General features: G+C 45.2%; 1 protein-coding gene across 5 annotated transcripts in view; it reads right to left on the bottom strand.

The window, feature by feature from the left end:
- Positions 1–21,060, bottom strand: part of DDO (D-aspartate oxidase) — a 292,677-nt gene that overhangs the window by 134,994 nt on the left and 136,623 nt on the right. Inside the window, exons 1-2 of one of the 5 annotated variants that reach the window (XM_078646996.1) lie at positions 19,062–19,155; positions 16,213–16,399 (exon numbers count right to left, since the gene is read on the bottom strand). The exons of 3 other annotated variants lie outside the window; for them this stretch is intronic. The gene's annotated coding sequence lies outside the window, so the exon portion shown is untranslated. Of the gene's footprint in view, positions 1–16,212; positions 16,400–19,061; positions 19,165–21,060 lie in introns of those variants that run through there. One more of the 5 variants, XM_078646995.1, reaches the window with a different exon arrangement.

The raw sequence follows: 21,060 nt of genomic DNA, 5'->3' as shown, positions 1-21,060 counted from the left end.
GCTTGTTGTGAATTCCATGTTAACACAGGGTTATTTTCCCACGATAGGCTGCGATGTGTAAAGGTGCGTTAGCATTTTTTGGTGATGTTAAGCACACGTTCTTGTGAATATACCCCTCAATCTTTCATCCCACTGTGGTTGATAAAAAGAGTACCAAACTCACATTGCCCTTTATACAGTATTGCAAATTTTAGGTGGTGCCCAGGAAAAGTTTCTTATTGGCAATTTTGAGTTCTGCAAATATGAGACAATGTAGACCTGGACTACTTGTGCAGAAACATACCTCCGATGTTATATGCATGACTTTAATACATTTTATTTCGAGTGCTCTCATAATTAGGAAATGGTACATGAGTTGGCTGCGATTACCTTCATAAATCCTTTCAGAATCTTATGCCGTTTTAGCAGAATAGGATGCTCTCTCATTATGGAAGAACTGATTTGCTTAACTTTTCCTTTGAAATGACTACATATTAATTTGCCTCTTACATACATTAAATTTGATTGATTTAAACGTCATGGCTGCTAAATCAATTCATGTATTGATTATTCATTTACAACTAATTTGATGATTTGAAACTGTTAACCACTTAATAAACCTTTATGGTTTGAAAGGTAATCATTCTCTGTCTTCCTTGTGGAGCTTAATGTGATTCATAGTATTTAAATGCATTGAATTGTTGACTAGCTTTAGTTGTGGATTCAGTTTCATCAAGTAGATCTCCAACACCAAACCGTAAGTCTTTTTTATATGATATGGATATGGTGCTTGTGTGTTATTAAGAGCTGGTGGGATGCTAATATAGATAAATAAGCTTAGCTTATTCGGTTTTGTTTGCTTCTTCCTGCAACTAATTCAACTTGCAGAGTGGTTATATATAAATAAATTAGTTGCCTGTTGCTTTTTATTTTTTATTTAATGAAACCAGAATGTTTGCCTGGTCAGGAGAAAAGTATCATTTAACTTTATACTGTGTTTCTTCTATTAAAGTACTGCAGGAAAATGGAAGTACTTTCCAAGTGTTTCCGCTTGACGACTGCAGCATATTGTTTGCATCAGAGCTATTTTTCAGTTTTTATCAAATTTTCAGTTAAAACACAAATGGGTCCTTCTGAGAGGGTATATATTCTCTTTTGTGTCTACTACATCTGAAAATTATTGATCGGAAAACATAGCTAGAAGCAAACCCACTTATCTCCATCTCCATCCAGGAGGGTGGGGGGATCTGATTCCAGGACGAGCTATGCTTTCAAGGAGGACACTGACGACTCTCTCAACATAACTGACAAGCAAATGCAAATGATGGTTAAATAAATTTCTGAAGCCTCTCAGAAAGAGCAGGAGGATCAGGGAAGGGACCTGTCTCTGCCAAGATCGGATCCCTCCCAGATGTCTTGTACTTTCCATCTTCGGCCTCTTCTTCTTGGTCTTCTCCTAATTATGATGACAAATCAGATGAAGTACAGAATTTCGAACTTTATGGCTATTTGGAAGTTGAAGAGTGGCCTACTGGTGATTTTTACTTTTTTTGCACTACTTAGGTGCTCTCTTATTTTGCAGGAAGGAGCCTGATGGGGTGAAATCATAGGTTTTTTTCCTGGTTAAGAAATATTTTCTGGTCAAGGGGGAATCCAGTCCTGTTGGAATATCAATAAATAATGTTCTCACAAAGATGTACAACCCCAAAGTATACCATCTATGCAAGCTATTTGTCAATATGTATGCAGAAAAGAAGAGATGAAGAATCCCATCAGTGTGTGAATCATACTCATTAGTATTCCATGTATATGAATGAATGAAACTGGATCTTATAAAGCACGGACTTAGCCCAAGGGCATCAAGGCGCTAAAGCGAACTATGCATGGAGAAGGCAGGGAATGTTAAGCTGTGGACTGAGTGAACAGCCATGTCTTCAAAGCTTTACAAAACAGTAAATGAGAGGGAAGCCCGGAAAGATCATAGGGCAGGGAGTTGCAGAGTTTGGAAGCAACTGTAGAAAAGGCACGGCCTCCCCACCTAACCTTGCTGAACATTGGCACTGTAAGCAAATTCTTATCAGCTGACCTAAGATTCCTAGAGGGAGTATAACGATGTAAAATTGACTTGATACCCTCTGGACCAGTACCAAAAAAGCCTTATGAACTAAGCATAAGGTTTTAAAGAGAATCCTGCGGTCAATGGGAAGCCAATGTAACACCCTAAGAGAGGAAGAGATGGAATGGAATTTAGGCAGATTCATCATGAGCCTGGCCCCAGCATTCTGTACTAGCTGCAGCCGTTGAATCAGACCTGTTAATGCCCAGATAAAGGGCGTTACAGTAATCCAATGTGGACGTCACAAGTGTAGCTACTGCCTGTTTACGGGAATCCAGTTAAAGATAGTGTAAGATTTTCTTTAAAGTTCTGATAATCCCGAAACAGGTGGAAACTGTCCTACTGACCTGCCTACTCATGGTGAGAGAATTGTCCACCAGGATGCCAAGATTTTTTCCAAGTGGGACAGGGCAGGGACAAGCGCTCAGAGAATCTGGCCACCAATCACTGGACCAGATATCCGATCTACAGCCAGAAATCAACACCTAAGTCTTCTCACCGTTCAATTTAAGAAAGTTTGAACTCATCCAAGAAGTGACTGCTTCCATGCAGAGCCCGAAATAATTAGAAGCCACATCTCTAATATTATGGGTAATGGACACCATAATTTGAGTATCATCTGCATAGGATAAGACTTCCAACCCAAACGATCTTACAACTTTGGCGAGCAGGGCCACATAAATGTTAAAAAGCATCGGACTCAGGGAGGAGCCCTGAGGGACCCACTCACCACAGTCTTGGGGGCAGAAAAAAAGACCAAGGTTCACCATCTGAGTCCGATCTTTCAAAAAGGAAGCAAGAAGCCCCACAGCTGAACCCCCGATCCCTATCTCCCTGAGGCGCTCCACTAGCCTCACAGGAGACAGGGTATCGAAAGCTGCTGTGAGGTCGAGAAGAATCAGCAGGGTAGTATGACCTTCATCCACCTGCATACGGATGTTATTGAAAACCACCGTAAGGGCCGTTTCCAAGCTATGCAGGCTTCTAAAGCCGTATTGTGAATCGTCCAGCTATTGATGGTTGCTAAGATGAGAAGAAAGATGAAAATTAAGATGCCTTTCAAGAATCTTGGCGTGAACCGGGAGCAGCAAGATCGGACGATAATTCTCAAGCTCCACAGGATCAAGGGAAGGCTTCTTCAACAGAGGCTTTACCACTGCCCTCTTCCAGGACAAAGGATACTGTCCCTCAGAGATAGCCACATTCAAAACAGCAGTAAAATGTGGTGTAATACATCTTGACAGCATTTTAAAATCTTAAGGGGACATGGATCTAGAGGGGAAACCGACTTAACACCTTCCAGCAATCTGTCCGTATCCTCGTGAGCTAGTAATGGAAAAGTGAGGAGCCTGGGGAGAGTCTCCGAGGAAGTCGGTTCCTCCATTACTGTGATCAAAGACGTGGTCTGTGCTACATTGGCAACTTCAAGAGCCAGATATATATCTCTAATCTTGGAAGTGAAGAAATCCGAAATTTTGTCACAAATGACTGTGAGAAATCAACGGTATGAGTTGTTGATGGAACAGAAAGGGAATTAATAACCTTAAAAAGTTCCCTAGAGTATGTGGATGAATCCATCATCTTTGAATAATAGAACATTTTTTCTTCCATAATATCCTCCTTGTAATGTTTCAAAGAAATCTTATGGAGTTCCCTGTCCGCAGGATCTAACTTTGAACGCCATATCCTTTCTTGTCTGTGGCACATTAATCTCAATTTTCTAAGTTTCTCCGAAAACCAAGGGGCAGAAGGTTTTAGTCTAGCCGAATAGTGCTTCCTAACTGGCGCCAGGTTGTCCAAAGCATCTGACAATTTTTGCGACAACTCCATAGCGACCTGATTAACATCATGATGCCTAGAGGGAAGGTAATTGTCAAATAAGCTAGTAAGAGCCTCATTAGTAATACGGCTAAGGTCTCTTCTTTCCACCCAATGTTTATGCTCTGAAATATTTCGCCAGGGTAAACCACTGCGTAAGTAAAAAGGTACAGCAAAATGATCCGACCATGTCAGGGGAACAGGGTCTCCCACAAAGACACGAGGGACATTGGAAAAAATACCATCAAGGGTGTGTCCCGCCACATGAGTGGGACTCCTGACCAATTGAGGGCAACCCCAACCATTAAAAGTTTCAATGAGGGATTGAGTGACCCTACAGAGAGAGTTGTCCAAATGAAAATTAAAGTCGCCAAGAAAAGTGAAATTCAGTCTGTCTAAAAAAAAGTTCCAAACGGCTACTAAATTTCTGGCCAAAGGCCGTCCTGGATCCCGGGGGCCTATAGCTAAGAACACCGGAAAAACTTTCCGTTGGAAGGGAGTTAATGTTAATGGAAAAATAAAGAACTTCAAAGGGGTCAGAAGGTGCGGAAAGCTGCTGTGTATGGCCGACCAAACAGTCCTTATAAAGGACAGCCAGGCCTCCACCCCGCCGACCAGTCCTGTCACATCTGGCAAGATGATAGCCAGCCGGAATAGCCTCAACAAGATCTGGCCCTGAGGAGTCCGAGGCCCAGGTTTCGGTGACAAAGACCCAATCTGGTTTCCTAAGGGACACGAAGTCTTCAAATGCAATTTTTTTCTTAATCAAGGATCTAGTGTTAATGAGATAACTCGACATTGTGCAACCAAGACTTTGAGCATACGGAAGGGGCGGCACCATACCTACATAACTCACTAACACATTGCACTGAGTGCAGATGAGACGCTTTCTGTCAACTAACAACTCAGGGTCAATAGTATGGAGGCAGAGAGCTCTTTCCGGGCATAGGTCCAGAAGTTCCTCTCTTGAGTAGCTAAGGGATTCCCGATGAGGTATGAAGGGAACAGCATCTCTGGCCCCTGGCGCCAACTTGGCGCGGACGGGTGCAGATGGGCTTGCCTTTGGCACGCCTTCGGCATGCCACCGGCGTGCCCGCTGTGCGCGTCTGCTCCGCGCTCGATTCTGCATCCGGTTTTAAAGTGTGGGGAGGAGAATAGAGCGCCAACCTCCACTGGACTGGAAGTTGTCTCCCTCCACACAATCGGGACCAAGGAACCCGCGGTGGAACGGGGAGAGCAACAGGACAATAGAAAACAATTTAGGCAGAGTTAACGACAAAAACAGTGGAAGCTGTTAAAGAAATATTAAAAGTTAAAATTCAGTGCATGTGTCCTAAAACAGAGTCAAGAGTATCAGCAGCTAAATGGTAACGTTAGAGGAATAGCAGCATTAAGAGTACACCTCCTCCCGCGTGTCCGTGTTATGACCGGCGCCAAAACGCCTTGTGCAAGGCATTTGAGTCCGTGCCGTCCGACTTCCCTTGAAGTAGTATCTCCAGTGCCGCATCTGATTTGCCCTGAAGAAGTCCATTGTCTAGTGGATGACACGCATTGGCTGGTTTTAAGGACAATTATAAGAAGCACAAATAAAAGAACAACATTACTGGATTGTTCAGGATTTATTACTACTTGCTTCCCGAACAGAATTTGCGCTTATTTCTTGTTTGTATGTGGTGCACCTCTGGTCTTTATGTTTTGAATCTATTTCCCCAGGGGGAGGGGAGCATCTTTTTGTGCCGAAGGTGCATACAAGGTTGTGCAAACATGACATGAAATATTGTCGAATCCCTGAAATTTAGTGTTATAACGGTGTGGGTGATGTGTCTCATTTAAAGTCCACGGCACTCTTTTTGTTGCATTGGCTTTTCCTGGTTATTTTGGCATCTGTGTTTTTAAAATCACAGATATGCTACAGCTCAAAGAATTAGCATCATAATACTCATGATGTGTTACAATGATCCATGATATTAGAAAGTTGTATCAAACTGTTCAAAATGTTATCACTCGCAATTCGACATGTCTATCATAAGTATGATCTATCACGTGCCAATGTTTTTGCACCCAGCTTATCAAGTTTAAGTTCAAATTGGAAATTGTTACACCTGAAACTTTTCAAGTTAATGACTAATGTAATAACACAAGCAAGAGGGTGTGATTAGTTGGAGAAAAAAGACAGCCTTGTACATGTCTTAAATCACATACACTATCAAATGTGGACCATTTAAAATCACTGAGTCCACACAGTAAGACAAGTGAAACTTTCTTCTGGTCCTTTGCATTCATCAACCCTTTGGTTGATATTACTGTGTTCTAGAATCTGAGGTCCGGACTGAGGGCCTGGTTTAGAGTTTGGTGAACCAGTATTCCGTCACAAATGTGATTACAATATCATGCATTTGCAACAAGGCTAGAATGCTATCTGTCATGTTTGTGACAGAGTACCCATCTGCCAAACTCTCAACCAGCCCTGAATCTTCACAATACTCCTATGCAGTAGGGTAGCCTGTGGTAAGTAGGGATTATTTAGTAAGCCGTCAGTAATATTGTAAACATTTTAACATCATTATTTGTATGCGTCTTCTATTTTAATTAACTATCAGCACATTAAATATGAAATTTACTCTTCCTCTTACTATTCTAATTTATGTGCTTGCCTATGTGGGGGCAAGCGGCTGATAGAGTAATAGGGAGCAGGTCAATATTTTTGTATGGAGGCTGTTATGGTAAGTGAAGATTTTGGAAGTCTACAATAAGGAGTCCATGCTTTTGCAAAATACCTTTTTCAGTCAATGTTTTCACTTGGTACCAATCGTTTATGTCGCCGGGGTAGGGAGCACTATGTAAATGCAAGTACAATACAGCATGTTTGCTTATTTACGTGTTTGCTTAAAATGTTTAAATCTTACTTTGTATGCATTTACATAGATCTATGTATGCATACACATTGTAATCATATGCATACAACGTCAGATGTAAGCATTTGAAGCAAACAACACTTCTTCAAAGTGAGAGGTAGTTGGACAAATAAATGTGTGTGGCAAGGAGCAGTGTCTGTTATGTTTTTATGTCTCGCCTCCTGGCACATTCAGTAGCTGTGCTAGTGGAGCCAATTCGCACAACAGTGCTCTTCAGATTACAGGGCATGGAAGTCAATTCACCGAAATGCCAGGAGTAGTGGATGTCACATCACATGCTATTAAATCTTTACTTTCACTCTCACACTTACACATACACACACATTCAAGCATATGCATACTGAGCTCACATACACACACGTTCATCTGCAAGCAGGCACGCACATCATATACATTTAAAACCATTTTTTACTTACCTCAGCTGCCGGGGAGGCTTATATTCCAGCTAATTGGATTCCGTTTTTATCACACTAATAGTGAATAACATGACATTATTTACTATAAGTGTAATACATAATTGACGGAAAACAAAGAAAGTCGAGCCCCAACCATTCTATAAGGACGGGGTTTCGCTGTGTTCCTGACACTAATTTTGCCACTTCTGAGGCTTAGGGTCTCAAAGGCAGCATTGAGGATCGGAAGGGGAAAGCCAGGGGTCGCAGATGTGACCCCTGACGAACCCTAAATTACGTCAATGGTACAGGGGCCAAATAATGACCTGATTCCCTACGCTGCACACATGGACAAGAGGTCTGCATGTTTATTTTTTCCGACAAGATAATATATATTAACTCGAAAAATCTATGAGTTAGTGTATGTGCTACTGAAAGCAGAGCTCGAAAACACAAAGGGCCAGATGTAGGTCACCAAATACCGGTCGGTAACGGCCAATATCGGCCGTTACCGACCGGTATTTGGCTTTTGAAATGTAGGTGGGTCTGAATTTACAGAATCGGTATATTTACCGATTCGGTAAATTTACCACTTCGGTATTTTACCGAATCGGTAAATATACCGATTCTGTAAATCCATATGTAGGTGACACTCCTAAGAGTGCCACAGGCCCTTAAGAGTCGGTATTTTACCACCCAATCCTATTGGGTGGTAAAATACCGAATTCAGGTGTGCATGCCATCTGTGCATGCACACCTGTGCCATGTGACCCACAGACATGCCCTTAGGGCATGTATGAGTGCCACATGGCACACATGCCTGTACTTGGGGTGCTAGAGGGTGTCAAAGTGACACCCCCTGCACCCTTGCAGGATTTACAGATTCGGTAAATACCGAATCGGTATTTCACATTGATTCCTATTGGCTTCAAGGCCCATAGGAATCAATGTGAAATACCGAATCGGTATTTACAGATTCGGTAAATACCGACTCTTACAGATTCGGTAATTTTTTACCTACATCTGCCTCCTTCCTATTTACCGACTCTTAAATACCGATTCGATATGAGTCGGTATTTAGGAGTCGGTAAATAGGAATTACCTACATCTGGCCAAAAGAGGTCATTACTGCCCTGTGTTTCCAAGTCCTGCTGTCTATATGCACTTACTCAGAAATGGCTAGTGTTAATATAGGTGCTAAAGAGTAGAATAGGAAAAGCACAGAAGCCTTTCGACATCGAGGCAGGTCAGGGAAAAGGATCATGATTTTGCCCTGTATTCTTTTCGGAGTGGTTCTATTTCTTGAGTGAGCAGGGAGGGAGGAGGGCGTGTTTTCAGCAACATGAAATAATATCAGATCATATAAGGAGCTGCATAGTAAATATAATTGTCAGGTTTATTACACTCCTACTGCACATTATATGAACATATTCATGTTCAGCTATACTAATGTTATAGCCCAAGAATTGGTCAAATCAGGTTTGACATCAATCACCCAAACTTACAGCTTGGATTCTCAAAGTCCTGTGGCACTTGTCAAATCGATAGAACTTTGCCACCGTTTTGGAACTGAGTTAAAACAAAAGTACAAGTAATTTATCATCAGCTGTCAGGTTCTTAATATTCAGTCAATGACAAGAGGTTGAAGAAGGTTCCAAAACATGTATTTCTCTTTAAGAAGTTGTTATGTCTTTTGTCGTTTTCATCAGTTAAGTCTTAATTACAGAATTCAATGGGAAAAGGTTTGATTAATGACAGCACAAATCAAAACAGTGTCTACAAAGGAAATTATTACTGATCTATCTAAAAAGAGCCTAACCTACCTTACAGAGAACCCATGAAGAATCTATTCTAGAAAAGAGCAAGATGTTCGGAGCATAGATAGAGTCTTGAACTTCCCAAAAAGGGTCGGTCTGGAAACTCAGCCGAGTTCCCCACAGCTGCTGCAGCAACCGTTAAATAAATCACATGGTCAGCGACGGCTACCGCCCCCCTCCCTGTGGACCCACATCAACCCAGGACACACTGACACGAAACATGACTGTCTTTGGAAGGCGGGGGATCACAAGACCCCCCGGCCGTATTTATTAAGATACAAAATAATAAAATTATTAAACAAAAGATACCGTTTTATTCAAAATTATTCAGGGACATTAGATACAACCATATCAACAAGTATGATATGCTAACCTTAACAAGATTCTAATACAGCTTGTTTCCTAACCGAATCTAACATCCTCCTCTGAAATTTTTGCATACTAAGATTACTGGCCATATGGCGAGGTCCTAACCGGTGTCAGGTCCTACTAGCTGCGCCCTTACCGCAGGTGCGCATGCGCAGCCGAGCCCGTTAATTACTCGGTCCACGCCGTGAACTCCATTTACCCACTGAAGGAGGGCCCTTACTCGCGCCATTCGCTGACGTCATGAGTACGCGCGGGGTGGCTACCAGCCATAAGGACAGCGTGACTCTCCTACCCGCGCCCCTTTGCAGCACCAGTTATACCTGCCCCTGAAGTTCTGGGAGGGGCCAGTGACCCCTCCCCCTGGGCGGACACCTCCAAAGGATGATGCCGCCCCCTCAGACCTTAAAATAGCTGCTCACCGGTCATGACCTTACCGCATGTCCATACCCTAATAAATACGACGACCTGTGGAAAAAGAACTAAAGGACAACTACACTAACTAAATCAACACGACATGACATACCATCGTCAGGCTACTAGGGAAAAAGGCCTAAACAAAATTGCAACCGACATTTTATGTGTCAACACTACTTCCTAAATGGGAAAAAATAGTTAATACACGTCATAAAAACAAGTATACAATATACATGAGATACCATTGCAACCGACATTTGTCTTTCAAAACCACTTCCTAAACGGGAAAATAGGTAATTAATACACGTCAATAGACATAATAAGACAGGTATACCATATGCACAAAAAACACTGCAATGTTCCAGGGATGGTGGGCGGGGAAAATTAGGAGGCCCCGAGCGCGGGGCACGACCAGTGTGGGGGAGCGTCCAGGCGACAAGGGGCCACCTGAGCGCTCCCCCCTCCTTTAACCTAGGGACGTGGGGAGGGGGCGGCACGCCCCCTCCCACTGCCCCCCAGCCGCCCGCCCCCCGACCCGGAAGCCTGCACAACGCCTTCCGGGTCAGGGGTCAGGCGCCAGCCAGCCGGTGGTGCGGCGCGCACCCCCCGCGTCATCATTGGACGCCGGGAGGTCATACCCCACCACCGGGAGACAAGGGGAAAGGGGGGTCGCCGCGCCGCCATGCGGGCAGGGGGGCCGAGGGCCCCGCCTTTTCACATGGTCAGCGACGGCTACCGCCCCCTCCCTGTGGACCCACATCAACCCAGGACACACTGACACGAAACATGACTGTCTTTGGAAGGCGGGGGATCACAAAACCCCCCGGCCGTATTTATTAAGATACAAAATAATAAAATTATTAAACAAAAGATACTGTTTTATGCAAAATTATTCAGGGACATTAGATACAACCATATCAACAAGTATGATATGCTAACCTTAACAAGATTCTAATACAGCTTGTTTCCTAACCGAATCTAACATCCTCCTCTGAAATTTTTGCATACTAAGATTACTGGCCATATGGCGAGGTCCTAACCGGTGTCAGGTCCTACTAGCTGCGCCCTTACCGCAGGTGCGCGTGCGCAGCCGAGCCCGTTAATTACTCGGTCCACGCCGTGATCTCCATTTACCCACTGAAGGAGGACCCTTACTCGCGCCATTCGCTGACGTCATGAGTACGCGCGGGGTGGCTACCAGCCATAAGGACAGCGTGACTCTCCTACCCGCGCCCCTTTGCAGCACCAGTTATATCTGCCCCTGAAGTTCTGGGAGGGGCCAGTGACCCCTCCCCCTGGGCGGACACCTCCAAAGGATGATGCCGCCCCCTCAGACCTTAAAATAGCTGCTCACCGGTCATGACCTTACCGCCACAGGCCAGCATTGTTGACCGACGATCTGGCCTCCCCCTTCCTACTCCTAGAAAGGTCATGATCACCTCGCAAATCCCTCTAGCCATGGCACCATGTTATTAGATCACAGGACGTTCCCTGCCTCGGTTAAGTATACCCAGTCTCGTAGCTAGGAATGTTCACCCCAAAATGCACCCATGAGGGATCGTCTGCAACCGGGGGGGGGGGGGCTCGAAGTAATTTGTCCAATTGCACGTTGATCCTCTTTACCGAGTGATTCAACGCCTCGGCCGAGTCCCCCCCCCTCGCCACTGCCACCGAGGTATCAGTTGCGACCAACCTACCGTGCCACTCGGCATGGCCACCCACCCTGCCACGGAGATGATGTCCTCTATAAGGATGCGCCTGCCTAGTTGGCTAAATCATTCTCCCCCAGGTGAAGTATCACCACTGACGGGGGGGGTTGCTGAGATAAGGTTCCTGAAACTAGTTACTGAACTGGCTGGAGCATAAGTCCCCCCCCCCTTACAGAAGAAGAAAACAGAAAACCCCCTTTTGCTCCGCCCTTTACCTACATTCACCTGCAAGAAAGTTATGTTTAGCGCTCTTCACATAAGAGCGGCCCACAATCCCTGTGACCAATGTCTGCTGATCCTCTTCCGCTTATGTTGAGCTGTTGTAGTTCCTTGGCGAATTCCTCCCCCGCGTGACAGGTTTGAGAAGCTGACGTCTGCGTCCCTTTGGCTGTCCACCTGTTACGGTTGTTGCGGCGTGGGCACTCCCCAAGTCCCCGCCAAGGACCCAGCCATACATAAATGGAAAAAAGACACACCAACCATTATTGTTATCTGGCCTCCTGCGATAACTACAGTACACATGCCTGTATTACATTGCCCTCACATGCTAGGTCCTAGCTAAGACTAGTGCCAGATGCATATCCGGTAACACTTCCAACTGCTAGCGTTTCACCTAGCATCCGTCTGTGTCCCATGCGGGATGTGAATTAGTGTTAGGGAGAGGGTGCCCAGCAATATGACCTTCATTAAACTTGGACACAGTGTGAAGTGCGGTGACACAGCGCATTCATGGTTACAAATAAGTACGCCGCAGCACGTGCAGGAATCTACTGGTGAACCGAAGTCCCTATGACTCTTCCCAAGATAGTCCCAGAGATTCAAAACAGGCCCCTACTAAGGGAACTAATCCTATCCTTGCACCTGCAAAGTGCGTGGGATATAGATAAGTGTTTCCTAATGGCATAGCCTTGCTTGCCTACCCCTGCCTTCACTACCATGTCCATTATGGAAAGCGGCTCCCGTACATGGTACTCTCAGCAACAGTATCCCACTGCATTTCGGACTCCCCCTTAATAATCAATGAAACAAGAGTCTTTTACGTATCCCTGATTTCCCGTGGTACTATTCGTCTTCTAATTTAAATCCCCCAGTCCCTTGTTTGGTTTTCTGGTTGCACAGAACGTGGTTAGCTTAGAGAAGTTCCCACTGTTGCTTATAACTATCAATCCCGGTATCCCTCCCGGTATGACATTTGGCTTTGGCTTTCGGTAAAATACACTCCAAGCCAACCCGCCTTCATTAAAGCCCTCAGAGAGGTAAAATCTGTCCCTACCCAAGGTAGCACCCAGTTTATGTGTACACAAGACCTGTCCTCTATGAAAACACAAACTTTAGGGACAAGAAATAACGTGCTGGAAGAATTATACTATAAAAGAAACAGACATATGTTGGTAGTTTGCCAGGTTAGCTGGACAGCGGCTCCCATGTAGAGCACTCTCAACATCAGCAGCACCCTAGGTTTCCTCCCCTTAATTGAAGCTCTTGAACCTCCTTCTTTAAATTCATGTTACCTGCACCTGTATTGCATTTAAATAGCTTTACACTAAACTTTGTTATGTAATTTACTTTTAACAATGTGCTGAGAAAGAACTGAGGTGATGAGTGGACGCGTCCAGTTCCTACATGGCGGCCATGACTCCTTAACTTCTAAACTAGTTCTTAATCACAGCTGGTGTTCCTTGACACTTTGAGAATTGTTAATTTTTGTTCCATAATGAACAGGTCTTCAATTACTATAATTGTAAATTAACCTCTTGTCATTTGAACCCACTTTTTGCATCCATGCCTTTTCAGGATGACAACTGCCACTTGGGTACTTTCCTGAAGAACGCAATTACAACCTGATTTTGCACCCCTAAGGCAGTGAGCAACCCAAATGAGGTGAGCCCATCTGCCCACAAGCTTAATGATAAGCACAACAGCATTTCTTATAGTACATATTAGAGACCAACTGTGCCTTAGCATTGCATTCACTGAAATTCATGTTATTCCTTTTCCCAAGGGGAACATAGTGATGGGATACAACTGGACTTGAATATACTTAAATCGGATATAAATAAAATAAATAAATCTAAATCTGGTATTTCTAAAGCTCAACCTACTCACCTCTAAGTCTGAGACGATCTCAAGGCACTTGGGGCTTTCATGGAGATTAAGTGAGCCAATGCCCAGAGTCACATGGTACTGAGCTTAGCAATCCAACCATGATCCCAGAGCTCTGGAGTTATCCGCCCTGGCCACTGCGCCACCCCTCTCCAGCACTTTGACCACACAGAAGAAACTGGAGGTGTTGTTGTGCCCCCAAATGTAACGGCAATTGTTAAATGCAAAGTTACTGGTGGGCAAGTTCGTCATTCGTGTGTGGACAGAACCACAAGCAAATGTCTTTGTGGATGGGCCTTCACCATAGTACAGGCACCGTCCCTGTGTATCTCCTAAAGGGGCTTATTCGTAGCTGGGTTGGTGATACTAGTGATGCCATCAGGAGATGGAGCACATTTATTATCGCTGGTACCCACCCTTCCCGAGACTTCCCTCACATGGGAGGGTGCAATGAAATAATGCACCTCTCACTGATCGTCCCATGCACCCTTCAAAATAGATGGCAGGTGTGGTCCTGCACCGTCATTGTTAGTGTGTATAAACTTGTTAGTATGTATAAACTGCAGTGTCAGTGACTTCAAAGGAGCACACTCACCCCTACCCCAACCCAATGAGGACCTGTAGTCAACGATGATGCAGATTACACTCACCCACCTGGGGCCTTCACTGCCCACTAAATGTGGGCAGTGAAAGTGCATGCTCACTTGTACAGAAACACAGAGCAGCAATTGTACATATTTCTCTCTTCTTTTGTGTCTGCAACACATGTACTGGACACTTTATTCCGTAATGACAGTTTGCTCTGATCTGCTCTGGTTGTCCCTTGGTTGTCGCATGCCATGGAAAACCAATGCAGTCTTTCTCACACAGCCAAATCGTTATTTTGGCCCTGATATAAAGTTTGGAGGATGGACTGCCAGATTCCTGACACATAACCCGCTCAATGCGTTTTATTGCATGATACCACTTTATAGTTTGATTAAATTTGTATGGAATGGAACCAATTAGTTTTGTTTTACACTTATTGAATGCACTTTATGGTCGGACAAATTAACTCCCCGCAGTAGTTTGATTTATGTGGCAGCGTAAAGCCTTATTGGCTGCAGTGCCGCATAATCCGATTTGAAAGAATCACCCCGTTCTGTTGTTAGCCAAGAACTATTAACTCAGAGAAAAGAGGCGCAGGGTTTGGAAACAGTAACTGTTACAGCTCACATTCGTTAAATAATGTACGTCGATGTCTTAACAATGTGCTTGTCTTGTGCTTTTCACGCCTTGATGAACTTAAAACAAGATTGTAATCAATCTCTCCTCTGCTCAACCTATGTTAGTTAGTTTGATTTATGTGGACATATATAGTTCTAGAATGATTTGCCCAGGATCACACAGTGTGAATAAATGTTAGTTAGTTTGATTTATATGGACATACGAGTTCTAGAATGGTTTGTCCAGGATCACACAGTGTGAATAATTGGGGATGCTACGATTAGAAATCAGATGAGCTGGTTGTACAATGAGCAACTTATCATGCATGGCATGAGTTGCTACAGTTCCCAGCCACGAGGGAAGGATTTGGTGCCCTCTCTTTGTCAGCCTGATGCTTACATCTACATGACATGTTCATGGTTGCCAGCAGTGGGCACGAGTTGATGCTTGTATCTCCTTTAACAGCTTTCAGCTCATCACTCAACCAACATATTTATAATGCACCAGGGGACAGCAGAGGCCACTACATTGTGTCAGTGGGCGGTAAGTGACAGTGAGGGCGATTGCAGCCTTCCCGTGATAAATGCATCTTGAAAAGCATCTCTTATCCTCCGTCTGACTTCAGCATCCCATTCACGCAGTAGTCACTGTGTTCATATTATTACAGTATTGACCCATGAGCTACAGAATACATAATCTTGACACAGCTAAGGACACCCAGAACTGCATAAAGTTAAACCGGTCTGATAAACATAAAAGATGTACACCTACGATGTACAGCATTTCATACCTCCGGGAAGGTCAAAGCAAGTTCATATGAACCATAGAATGTGAATGTCAAATAATATACTTCTTTTAGAATGACTGATGTAATTGACTGACACATCCACAATGCCCAAACAGCTACCAGTGACCTGCTCGCCCTAAGAGTCTGTGTTGCCCAATTACTCAACTGTTCGTGCCATGCTAAAGATTGTTTGCATCGTAAAATATTTTCCTTAAATTCCTGGCCCAGCTAGGAACCGAACCTGCGTGTGCAGTGCAGCTGCATTGCCGGTTCCTTTACCCCCTGCGCTATCTGCCTAGTCCCAACTGTTAAGTACACATGTGGCCAAAACAGAAACATATCTATAGGTACGTTCGGTGAGCTAATTCGAACGGTAACCACTTTACAATTGTAGCCCAACCTCCAGGCGTTCTTAGAGAGTCGCTCGACTAAGACAGATAAATTGCAAAGGCAGCTACCACCCGGGACTCGAACCCATGCAGTCCTGCTGAACTCAGGCTTGTGTGCCACCCCCCAGACGACCCCAGATCCAGCGCACAGCAAACCCCTTTGGAGCGGCTCCCGGGGCAGAACGGCCAATGGCTCACCTTGCTTGCCCGAGCCCGCGACCTGCCCACACTCGAGATCTGTGTCGGTGTAGCTTCGCCCCGGAAAAGCCAAACCGCTCCTGGCCTCATCTGGGCTCCCCCCCTGACTCTCCTAGAGCGGTACTTCCTGGTCCTGCTCCTGCCGCGTCGCCTATCATCACCGGACTCTATCATCAGCCGCGACGACCTGCAGAGGGAAGAAATGAAAAGAAAATTAAGAGGCCCCGAGCGCGGGGCACGACCAGTGTGGGGGAGCGTCCAGGCGACAAGGGGCCACCTGAGCGCTCCCCCCTCCTTTAACCTAGGGTCGCGGGGAGGGGGCGGCACGCCCCCTCCCCCAGCCGCCCGCCCCCCCGACCCGGAAGCCTGCACAACGCCTTCCGGGTCAGGGGTCGGGCGCCAGCCAGCCGGTGGTGTGGCGCGCACCCCCCGCGTCATCATTGGACGCCGGGAGGTCACGCCCCACCACCGGGAGACAAGGGGAGAGGGGGGTCGCCGCGCCGCCATGCGGGCGGGGGGGCCGAGGGCCCCCCCTTTTCAGTTGCAGCAGTAGCATCGATAGAAATAGTCAGGGTAAAAGAGGGCAACGTCAGTTTCAGCAGTAGCTTTCAGTAACGAAGGCAGAGGTCTGAATAGAGAAATAATAATGATGATCTTCCTTCTCTCAATAGCAACACTCGATTATAATCAGAGCCGGACTGAGAACGCAAAGCAGCCCTGGCAATGTTGACGGGGCACCCCCCCTGCTGCTTCTGTTACTGGGGGCCGATATAGCAGCACCGCTGCAAAACCGGCCCCTAGTAATGAAAACGACCCCCACCACTGCAAAATCAGACCCATCCTTCCTGCCTCCCGGGAAACGCCTGATGTCCGCTACGGCCAGTCTGGCCCTGATTATAATATGAAACACACAAGAATGTAGCAAAAATTGGTAGATGTACGTCGTCTTCAGCCAATGCAAATGACTCATCTGATGGTGTCGACATCTGTTGCTTATCCTCCTCATTCCCACAGTAAATATTCACGCCGGTACATAGTTTAATTATTGTTGCAAAGTTAGATACATGATAGAAAGTTCTCATGAGTACCTTCATACCTAAACTATTAGCTGGTTCCAATGTCCTTTTGTGAAGACAAAGGGCAAGTTAAAATGTAATGAAACAAATCTCTCAACAATGTCCTGGTTAAGCATAAACATGATATATCTAATTTGTTCTTTATTCTATCAGTCTATTAATTATAAATCCAAAGCAAATTCATTGGTAAAGCAGAGTGAGCTAATGTGGTATGATGAAGCAAAAGAACATAGTGCCTTATTACGAGTTTGGCGTGCGGGTGGCACGCTACCGCCCACTACCGCATTGCCAAACGCGACCACCAGATTACGAGTATTCCTACTGTCTTACTGGCGGTCCTTTGGCATTCCCACCGCAATGAGAACGGCAAACCAAATTCCTGCACAGCATGGATTGTTAAGTCCATGCCGTGCTGGAACTGGGTGTGCATGCAGACAGGGGGGCACACCATGTGCCCCCCATGGTGTGCCCCCCCTGCTTGCATCCCCATGGCCAGAGGCAACATAGGGACCTGTAGGCTCCCCTTGTAATCCTCACCACCAGCTGCCCGCTGGCAGTGAGGGAAACCGTAATATGCTTGGCAGGGCCACAGCATCCCCGCCAAACATGTTGCAGCCTCACACCACCACGCCACTGCTAGAGATCGCGGATCCCTGGCGGTTGTCACAAAACTATTCGACCACCAAACTTGTAATATGGTGGTTGAAACACTGGTGTGGCCGTTCCATACCGCAACTGCACCGCCAGCACGGATTTGGACTTGTAATCAGGTCCATTATCTTAAAGTCAGCATATTCTTTAGTAGGGTGCTGGTGCTAGGCAAAATATTCTAAGTAAACGCCTATTTAGCTGTGAGCAAGAGTCGAAAGAAAATGGTTTTGCACTTCACACTTATTTTCAAACACATTTATAGCAAGCACATTTTCCCTGTGTGTGATTTGTTTATGCAGTTCTTAGCAGTTTTATATGCATTCTAAATGTAATTTAAATACATTTATGCAAGTCTTATTTGAATTTTACATTTTTGTCTAACGCTAATAAAAGTTTGATTTATTACTCAAGGTGGTGGCATTTTATCCAATACTCCACAGGCATAAAAGGCTGAGCAGATCCCCTTAATATCAATTTGTAACTATCAGGTCTCTGACTCAGACATGTTAATAGAAAGAACTATTACAGAAGGTGAGTAAGGGATACCATCTATTTATGAAGAGACCATTACGTACAGATAATGCAGATAACATGTTCAATATTGAATTTAACAGAAGTGTTTTTAATCAGCAACCTTCAATAGATGTCAATTTCCTACAATCCAGGGTAATTGAAAGTGAGATTGCACACTCTTTAATCCCCCCAATTCAGAGCTAGCCTGGTCAGCCATACTTGGAGACCCCTCCCACTCGCCCTCTTTAGTTAACTATCTGCAGACATCCCCTGCACCCCTCTGAAGGGTGGCGCCCTGGGCGTGGAACAAGCTCGCACATGCTAAAGTCCAGCCCTGCCCCAGCGACCTCAATAAACCATTGTGCCTCCACAGCCCCTTATCGGCCTTCTATTTGCTGTTGAGGGGTTAGGGAAGGGCAAGGTAGCTCCAGAAAGCAAACGGGTGTCTTCAAAACATGAATTGTTGCAACTGTCTTCGTTACCTTTAAGTCCAAGGATAGCAAAGACAAGCAAATTTACCAAAGAATGCCAGGGGTCGCAACTGCAAGCCCAGTTACCCCTAATTGACGTTCACGCAACCCTGTCAAGTTTTCTACAAAAATGTCTCACCAGGTATTCTGAAGTACGAAAAGCAGCAGGGGAGACGTGCAGCAGTCAAAGTGCAAGAGACTCGGGAAGCTTAAAGGTCACAGGAAGTAAACTATGCATAGCTCTAAAAAGGAAAGTAAAAAAATGCAAACGTATTACAAGGGCGGTACGATTCAGGGTGCAAAGGTCTCAGTCAGAAATCACCCTTCATTTAAGAAACCTCTCCGAGAGAACTGCTGAGTCAGGCGTGCTTTATCAAGCAGTCCCTGAAATGCTGAATAAACAAAGCTGAACGAAACGATACCTGAACGTGTTAAAATAAATCAATATCCTCACAGTAACAAACCTTATTTACTTACAAAATGTAATTTTACAAAGAACAGTCCTAGAACCTTTGCATGCAGAATATGTAAAATAGCTATTGAACTGGTAGCTGGTATTTTAGGAGCTGAAACATATAATTCAGGATTATTAGGCAACCTAGGGCTTTCATTAACAAAAAATGGACAATAGTTTTTAAGGCTGGCCCAAACTGGAAGCCCCAAATCTTTCTTGCCCGGGGCCCCCAAAATCTTTAAAATGACACTGTTTGCTGCATCACTGTGCATTATGGGGCTTGCAGTTGTAATGTTCCTCTTAACAAGGCAGATGTAAACATCCTGATAAGGAAAAAGCCAATTATGTAGTAGTTCAAGCTGACTCATTATTTCTGGGACTGAGTAAAGGAAAAATCTTTCTGGTTGCTCTCTGTCCGTAATGGGACAAACGAGCTCAAAATAATGAGATTGAATGTGGCCCAGGGTCATTACTAGGGCCTGAGGTAAATACAAGCATTGCCATCATCAGTCTTTGTGGTAACACCTGGTCAATAACAACACAGGTAGGTGGGAAAGAGAGGACGCGGTAGAGCACAGAAAATACATCACAAAGTTGGCAAGAATTCTGATGAGGCATGAATATATTACGATTATTAAAAATATCAGGCAGAATCTACCGCCGACCCTTATTTCTGTCCATTATAATCTGGACCTTGTGTGGAATTTTAGTTCGTGTACTAAACATCATCTGCGCCATCTTGCAGACTCACGTATGAACATACACGACAGCCATTTTAGGTACCATGGTCTCCCTGTTCACGATCGATCCTCAGCACACTTCCCTGTCCCTGCAAGCCTCCCCCATGCACCCTGGCTGCCCCCGCTCTCACATGCACAAGTCATGACCTCCTCTTCCACATGACTCTGTCTCTAGGAATCACACCCCGCGCCTGACCAACACCTCCTTCCGATTATCTACACCGATCACACTGATCCTCTCCTTCCATGAATACCTCTCCTTTGATGACCCCTTCCTCTGAGCCCGATTGTCTGTACGAACCGCTGGTCATCCCTTGGCCTGAGGGTACAGTTTATTGCCCACTACTGTATGCACTCGACCCTTTTCAAAGAAGCTACTATTGATCATGGCCTCCCCACCCCTTGGGATTCGATCAGGCGCACACATTCCAAAGGAATCGGCGAAACACTCAGCTGCGTGATAGCCCCCTCCTGTTGTATGGGGGGTAAGGGCCTCTACTGTTGTCATATGTTGGAGTGGGCCGGAACTAGGGGGGTGCCGGGGATGTCATCCTCATACTTCACAATGTCTTTATTGTAATAAAGAACGGTCACATGTCATAAACCAGTGTATAAAAGACCAGGTCTCAGAGAGGCTGTCAGAGAGCACCTCGAGACGATACCTTGTTGTCCGATCTGATGTGTTCTGCTCCGTCGGAATAAACGTGTTTCCTGACTTCCTGTCTCCAGCGCCTGCCTCTTTATTTGATAATCTTCATAAGGTATTAGAGGCGTTTAACGCCGGGCAAAATTATTTAAGAAACATCTACTAAATCGCCTGACCATTTTTGCTGATCTTCGTCAATTGGCGTCCCAACGTGTGGGGCCCATCAGCGACACGTGGATCCGGTGGGAGAGGTCCCAACGACAGAGTGAACGACTGCAACGATCGGAAGAGCTCCTGT

This window comes from Lissotriton helveticus, chromosome 6 (genome assembly GCF_964261635.1).
Source record: "Lissotriton helveticus chromosome 6, aLisHel1.1, whole genome shotgun sequence".
Classification (NCBI taxonomy): Eukaryota; Metazoa; Chordata; class Amphibia; order Caudata; family Salamandridae; genus Lissotriton; species Lissotriton helveticus.
The sequence above is the reverse complement of the archived record's forward strand: the minus strand, read 5'-3'. Positions and strand labels throughout refer to the sequence as shown.